The following is an 8,768-nucleotide window of genomic DNA, read 5'->3' on the forward strand; positions in this document are numbered from 1 at the left end:
GAAGTATTCATTATTGGCGGGGATAATGATACTAACCTGGTATATGCAGAGATGTTTGGTTGTCGGGTGGGCACTTTACCTATGAGATACATGGGGGTGCCAGTCACCTATTCCACTCTTAAGAACATTGAGTTGGACTTCCTGGATATTAAGATGATCAAAAAACTGGATGCATGGGTGGCCTATGCAGCGTCCTCTGGGCTAGGATAACACCATTGGACTCTAGTCTTGATGGAATCCCATCATATTTGATGTCCATGTTTCTCTTTAACAAAACCTTTATTGAAAAAATGAATAAACATCGTAGGCGTTTCTTTTGGAGGAGGAAGAATAAGAAATGTGCCTATCATATGGTCAAATGGACCAGGATTTTGTCGATCTAAAAAAATTGGAGGCTTGGGTATAAAGGATCTTCATAAACAAAACATTAGCCTCCTGCTCAAATGGTGGTGGAAGCTCGAAACTAGTGATGGGCTGTGGCAACGTATTATCCGTGCAAGATATTTCAGAAACAAAACTGTTGCAAACATCCGCAGTCGTTTCTCTGATTCTCCTTGTTGGAAATCCATCATGAAAGTCAAGGAAACATATATGGCTAGGAGGAAAATTAACATCAATTGTGGGGATTTGGCCAGGGTTTGGCATGACCCATGGCTAGATGATAGTATTCTATGAGATCGCTTCCCTGTTCTATTTGACATTTGTCAGAACCAAGATTGCACTATTGCTTCTTTCGTAGAAAACAACTATGAACTTACCTTTCGGCGTAGGCTCATTGGTGAGCTAGAGGATCAATGGAAGTGGGTGGTAGACGAGGCAAGAAAAAAACCTAAATGATGACCCAGACTCAGTATCCTAGTCTTTGACTAGTAAAGGGAAATTTACCACTAAATCTGTATATGAATGGTTGGAGAGAGATTTATCTGGTCCCAGTTACAAATGGGTGTGGAAAGCTACAACCCCCTTGAAAAATAAAATTTCCTTGTTGTAGTTGTTTCAAAATGCAGTGCTTATGCGTGACAACATGCTCCGCAGGAATTGGCCAGGGGATCCTGTGTGTTCATTCTGTACTAACATGGAAACTACTAATCATCTCTTTTTTTACTTGCCCGCTCGCTCGCACAGTCTGGGGTGTGCTGGGATTGACAGTAGGGGTCTCCTGCTGCCCCCGATCTCTATGGCAAAGTCTGACTTGGTTATACAAAATCTTTCCGGGAGGGGATAAATTCTATATGATGATAATTGTAGGCATTTGGTGGGGGATTTGGTGCCTTCGTAACAAAGTTACCTTTGAAAAATATGATGCTCGCACTCCTTTAGAGGCCGTCTTCACCCTCGTTCGTTTATGCTATATTGGGCAGGGCTACTTAAGGAGGAGGACAAGACGAAGTTCCAGGCAGGTGTGAAGAGGCTGGCTCATGTGGCGGCTGCTCTGGCGGACAGATCATACTCGCGAGGCAGGCTTCTTCTGGGAGATGGTGATGGTATCCAGACCGGCTAGCTTTTCATCTTATTCTAGCATAGCCTTCATCCACAGGGGTTTGATGCCCGCTGGATCATTGTTGTTGTCTTTTGGCACCTCCTTTGCGGAGTCTTATCTCCTAGACGGTCTTTTATCTGAACGCTGGTTTGTTGTGTCGTTAGGTTTTCGCCCCATAGCTGATGGTCCGTTTCAGGGTCATCATGCGGTGGGTTTCCTCGCGATGCACCAACTCGCTCCCCCCTTTCAGTCCCCTTTTGCTGGTAGTTGCTCTATTTGGCTCGGTGCCTAGTTAGTGTGTGATGTTGAACTGATACTACAGACAGACTGATGTATTTCCATTGATTGCAAAATTAATGGAAAGGGGTTGTGAGCCCGGTTGGAGAAAAAAAAATCTAGCGAATGTTTGCTGGTAGCAAAGTTTGGGGCTACGGTAAAAACCAATGGCAGAGCTAGCAAATTGCCAGAGCCTCGGTACACCGTAAGCTAAATTATATTTGGATAAACATGTTGAGTAAATAGGTAGTTTTTGACTGAATTAATCCACAAATAAATTAGCATAACATTGATAAAAATAAACACATGTTGATATTCGATCATGCAAGCATATACTACGCTAATAGAAGATCCATCTAAGTATAACGCTAGCATGGCTAAAATAGAAATCAATAGGAGCGAGATAAAACGAGTTATACCCTCTAGTAGGCCAGGCAGAGGCTCTGCGGCGGCGGCATCCTCGGCGGCCTTCTTCTCGGCAGCGGCATGTTCGGTGCCGATGGACATGGTGATGACGAAGGCGACGCAGACATAAAGGAAGTGGTCGATCGAAGGCGAGCAGTCGTGTAGTCGCTCCCCAAAAACTTAATCGCCCCTCTCTTGTACAGGATCCGAAGAGGCGAGGTTTCGGAGGCTTGCTCTCCTGTCAACCCTGTACGCGGTGAACGGAATGGAGTCGCTGGCGGCAGCAGCAACAAAAGGGCAAAAGGAACGACAGGGGCGGTGCGCGTGGAGCAGATGTGAAATGTTCGTAGCGGCTAGGGTTTGGCTAATCGCATAGGTGTGAGCTCGGCTTGGCTCATTCCCGCAATCCGTGGCGCATCGTGATGAGGTGTGGCAAGGCAGGCGACGGAGGAGGAGTGCGCGAGGGCCTCTTCTCTTCTCAAGCTCCAATAGCATGTTGAAGAGAATCTCTTATAAGAAGGTCCAACTCCTTCTCCACTAGCAGGGGGGCTAAACTTTCCACCATCCCTTGTCATGACACCTACATGGGCCCTTAGAGATTTTTCTGAAATTGTAAGACGGACCTAAAGCCCACCCCATATTTCAACAATCCGCCAACAGATCTGGAGGGTCCATTGTGTCCTCTGTTCCGATTGCTGTTTTGATATACCAGTGTTTCAGTGAAGACCTGTTAAGGTTGAACTTCACCTAGAGCAAGTAGTTACACTCCTTCACAACTGAACAGTGGAGTATGTCTTGAATTGTCAGTTTGGCATAAATAAGTTTCACCACATGTCTTACTAGTACTAGAGTGTTGAAGGTTGACACCTCGGGTGAAGCATATTAGTCACACTCCTGGCCTATTCATGAGCTTGCTCGAGATCACCCCAATCTCATAGACTGTGACCAGCAGTCGAGCTCATATAGGTGTGTTCCTCCAGAGAGAGCTCTATAGGATAGCATCTTGCTTACATAAGCTCCGGAACACATTAAGACAGTAGTCATCCTACCATGCAATATCCGAAAGCATTACATCTCCAACGAAGTGGGTTAGTAAAGTTACTCTCCTCAAATTACCATTGGTCTGTTTCCCCAGGTCCTACTTCACAGGATCTCCAATCACATAGGTTGGGTTACCACCATGGCAACTCATGTGAGTCTCATACCCATCTATACCCATCTCCCTCGATGCACTTTCTATCACAACACATAATAGCCCTTTAGTAAAGGGAGCTGTCAGATTCTTAGCTGTTTGAATATAATCCAATGCTATCACTCTTGAGTTTCTTAATTTTCTGACAGTTTTTAATCTCATTCTTATGTGTTTGTTGGACTTCATATTGTCCTTTGAACTCTTCACCTTGGCAATAACAGTCTGATCATGAAATGCCCAACCACGGTTGCTCCAAGCCAGCTGCTCCTCACGCTTGTTGATAAGTTTTTCGGTGTTGCTTCATGGCTGGTCGGCGCGAACCATCTATATTCGCTATTAGCGACGACAAAATGCCTGACCAGCCGTTGCATTAGGTTGGTAAGCGATCTAATTAGGACCTGCATCTTCATAGTGCTGCTAGTTTTATTCATAGGTACGGACTTTTTTGTTCCTACTATGTTTTCCAACAAAAACCTCATTATGTGGCATAAAACTTTTGCTTTCTTTCACGGTCTTCATAGGTTTCAAAGCATGTTAGCTATTCTGTTCATCATACAAGTATAAAACAAATTCTTTTAGTGTACAATGTAAAAGGTACATGTTGGCATCACTGTGATGGCTTTGTGGGATCTGTTATTTTTGTTAATGGATGTTTGATATGGTGCTTCAAAAGGCACCACATGTGTAAAATTGAGGTTAAATCATTTTTCTCCGGAGAAAAAGATTAATCTTGAATCTACTTAGTGCTCAAACTTTTAAGTAACAAAGCCTCCTTTATCAAGTTTTTTAAGAAAGTGTGATTAACAATCTCATATATGATAGAAGTGAGAGAAGTGCATATTACACCCGTCAACTCTAGCCCTAGTCTAATATACACCCCCCAACTCCAATACCATCTACTTTACACCCCCTAACTCTCAAAACCAGGCGGAATTCAACCCTCCCCTCCCTGTTGACCGGTTTTAACCCAGTTGACCGGTTTTGACATGTTGACTGGGTGAACAGTAACAAAAAAATCAAAAAATATTTTGGTTTTTCCAATGAGTGAACAGTAAATTCAAAAAAAAAGTTGGAAATAAAATTCAACAAGCAGTTTCGATTTTTTACCTGGTGAATAGTAAATTCCAAAAATACTTTTTTTCCAAAAAAACCGAATTATTTTTGCGTGGATGATTTTTCAGCGCATGATGTCTGTGACAATTTTCAGCTTGTTTGGACATTTCAGTGGTCTCTCAACAAAAAAATATATCAGCCCGAACTGTTAACTATTTCATGCAAATATAATTCAGAAATTTTTGTTTTCTTATTTTTTTACTGAAATTTACTGTTCACCCGGACAAAAAAATCAACATTTTAAAAAATCAAAATTATTTTATTATTATTTATTTAGAACTTTTTAAAATTTTACTGTTCAGCCGGTGAAAAAACGTATTTAAAAAAAAATATATTTCTTTTGAATTTACTGTTCACCCAGTCAACAGGTCAAAACCGGTCACCGGGGAGGGGAGGGTTGAATTCCGCCTGGTTTTGAGAGTTGGAGGGTGTAAACTAGATGGTATTGGAGTTGGGGGTTGTATATTAGACTAGGGCTAGAGTTGAGGGGTATAATATGCACTTCTCTCGATAGAAGTAGAGAAACAATGTCTAGTACGATGACATGATTCAGGGTGAGCTTCTACTGTGTTCCACTTCTTGCACTTGTTGGTCAGTTTCCTTGTTATAGCTATGATAAATATGACGAATTGTCCTTTTAGACCCCCAAATCTCGTCCCTGGTTTTGTTGTTCATATAATATGATATTGAAATTTGGAGCAGGTGCTTGCGTATTGGTGTGTCGGGGAAGGCATGGAGCAGAGGGAGACTACGAGGGGGTGTGAGTCGAGGGTGAAGAAGGCGAGAAGATCATAGTTGCCACTTGAATGTTTACGCTAACTTTATCCTACATTTACTTGATTTAACTGTATTTTCACCCCAGAAGACATTTATAATGTTAGAGTAGCGATCTCCCTCTAGAATAATCTCACTCCAATACAAGGTTCAGTACATGATGGTGATTACAGAGGAATGGTTACACTAATGGAGGAAGAACACATGAACTGGAGGAAAGGAAAAGGAAGGATATAGGGGAGAGAGGTAGCCACCGCCGCCGGTTCGTTGATCCACTGGATAGCCGGCCCTGTACGTTGTTCCTGATACTTGTAGTTGCAGTGGGGGCTGCGGCTGTAGCTCCTGCAGTAGTGAGGTAGGTGGGCCTAGCCCATAGCTATCGGCCCATGAGGAGGGATGCTGACATCCCCTCCCCCTTAACAACCGGCTTGCCCTCAAGCCGGTTCCCGCTCTTTGCCGGTCCATAGGGGAGTTGCATTGTACATAGCAGCAAGAGCATATGCAGGGTGCGATCAACGAGCCAAGGAATAGAACATGGTACTCGCAAGCCCTGGACTGCAAGCTCAATCCTCCTGGATCCCAAGACATCCTTGATTGGTAGAAGTGGTTGTTGTGGCTGGCAGAAGCCCCACCAAAGGAGTCGAGGACGTAGCCATTTGCAGGGTGCATTTTCTCTGCTGATTCATAGGAGTGGTTCCTTGCGAACACCAGCCTGAGCATATGCAGAGTGCGATACGAGAGCCAGGGAATAGAACATGGTACTTGCAGGCCTTCAACATTTGCAAAGTTCATTCGTCCTAGATTCCATTGCTCACAAGAAGAAAGTGCTGGCAGAATTAACTTCACTGCACACTGTTCATCGCTTTGCACTCCCTCAGATTTGAACCTCTCATACCTACAGCAAGGGAACCTGTAATAAGGGTACTGGAATAGATGCAAGTCCTCAACTGAGAGCAGCCCACAACTGAATTGTCGCATCGTGATAAGAGTTTGAGGATCATTTTCGGAACTAGAGTTCATTGCATGGAAGCCACCACAGGTAGCAGAACTTCTAGAATTCCATGGCCTCCCTTCTTGCAATAAACCATTGATGCTATAGCCCAACCAATCAAGAGCAACAATGAGATATGCATCTGGGGGTGTACCACAACAAGAGCACCACCCATATTTTGACGAGGTACTGATATGACCGGCAAAGACCCAAAACTGAGTCAGCTCCAAAAGAACCCTAGTGAGGTGCAAATATTCTGAAGTAGTTCTCGTGTTGCTTCTGAACTCTGTACGAAGATTTTGTGGGACGAGATGTGACCATGGAGGCTTGGGTTGCAACAAGGGCATATGCTTCCCTGGTTGTGTGATAAGAAGTTCCAAAGCAATCAGAATTAACCTAGTTCCTGGCAGTGGGATGCCCAAACATATGCAACAACTGCAATTCAAATTGTTGCTCTCCCCTGCATTATACAACATTCTGCACCAGTGAACTCTGTCTGAACCCAGCCAGGTAAGTGATAGGCTATCCAAGAGAGAACCCATGTTGCTGCCATGAAGCACTGTTGCAAAATGTATAGCCTGAATCACAAATAGTTCGAGAGTGTCCAAATACCAGCCATGATTAACTTCACATGATATTGGTTCAGAAAGGGGACGAGGCAACATAAAAATATGTTGTGAATTTTTGTCCTCGATTGATGCTTGCCCCACTGCCATTGCATTGTGATACCAGCTGGAGCAAAAGACAGAAATGGCCAAATTTGCATGAACTGAAGGTAGACACTACTCGGAAGTGATGTACTCAGAGCACCCAATTGCTGCTTGCTGAGAAGGATCTTGTCATGATTACTGAAATCTGAATCATTTTTGCCTCGTTTCAAAAACCACAAGCATGAGAGCTGCACTGGAAGTATACCTATGCAATTTTCAACGAGATTGGAACAGCTTTCCCATGCACTGCTAGTGTGAAAGTTGATTGAAGCACGGCCACTGCCTTTAAATTCTTCTTGGATCAAAAAAAATCCAACGCAATGAGATAGGTATAATATGAAGTATGCCCTGCACTGCTCGAGGCTTGTCGGGTGGCAAGGGAAACTGCATATTATGCATAAGGCAGGGCCTAGCAGCAGATGTTTTCCTCCCAGAACCGAATGTCCATGCAACTTCCCATTGGAATTGTTCAAGAGAGTTAGGAAAAGCAGACTGAATGTTGAATTCCATTCTCTTTGTTCCAGCATGTGCACTAGTCCCATCAAAACAGTCCCTTGGCTCATTGGAAACCAAGAAGGTAAGCTGCTCAATAGGCCAGGACTGCTGCTCCACTGATACTCCCATGAAAATATGCAACTGAGCGTCATATATAAATTGTTGTAATGTGCTCCTCGTCTTTGCCTGATGGTCCGGTGGCCACCAAACATAATCAGAAGCACTAGTGATGCATCCGCCAGCAATGCCAAGGCACAAAACAACATCATCTTCCACGACAATTACCTCACAACAAGAAACTGAACATGTCTCCTCCTGATAACTTGCATCTGAATGAAACTTGAAAGACGACCATGGCATAGGCCTGAATAGGTGTCCGCTATGTCTGGTTCTCACTCGCACAGGTGACGGCCATGGTTGCTGCCCGATTCCCTGCTGTATTGGTGGCAGGCATGAGGTTTTGCTCCTGTCCACCAGATGAACAGGCTTCACCCATTCGCCATCCTGGAGTAGGCCGTCTGTCAAACACCTGGTCAGCACCGGCGGAGCAGGGTCGCTGCGGATGATGAGGGCGACGTCGTGGTCCGCCTTGCTCGTCAGGTGGGTGGAGGTGTTAACAGAGAGGGCATCAAGCTCCTGCACGCCAGCCTTGGGGTCGACGTTGGTGGTGGTCGTCACAGGAGAAACAACCTCGTCACAAGAGGGAGTGTTGGTGCCGATGTAGGCCATTGCCTGCACCGGAGCAAGCTGATCAACTGCTTGGTGGATCGAATCGACCGTGGGCTCGAGGTGGACGGCGGTAGCGGCGTCATGGACCTCGTCGACGCTGTCGATGGTGTCAACTTGGGTTGAGCACTCCATCGAATAGGTGACGGGCACCATCGTGATGCACATCGGGGCTGCATCACGGGCAACCGTGGGGATCTCCTGGGCCTTGGTGGTGGAGCCGGAGACGTCCGGGACCGGCACCGACGCGTTGGTTGTGCTCTCCGGTGAAGTTGTTGCTGATGGTGGGTTGTGGACGACGGCGGGTGAACTGGTGGTCCAACTGACGTCAAGGGCGTTCAATTTCTCGGCGAGGGAACCTGGCGGCGTTGGTGTAGGCGTCGAGCCTGGCGCCGAGCCGCTCGAGATACTCCTGGAGGAACGGATCCATGGTCTGGTGGTGGGGGAAAAATGGGGGAAGAATTTGGGGAAGGGTGGTGCCTGGCTCTGTATACCAGATGTTAGAGTAGCGATCTCCCTCTAGATGAATCTCACTCCAACACAAGGTTCAGTACATGATGATGATTACAGAGGAATGGTTACACTAATGGAGGAAGAACACATGAA

This window comes from Triticum urartu, chromosome 4A, assembly GCF_056163025.1.
Source record: "Triticum urartu cultivar PI428250 chromosome 4A, HENAU_Tu73, whole genome shotgun sequence".
Lineage (NCBI taxonomy): Eukaryota > Viridiplantae > Streptophyta > Magnoliopsida > Poales > Poaceae > Triticum > Triticum urartu.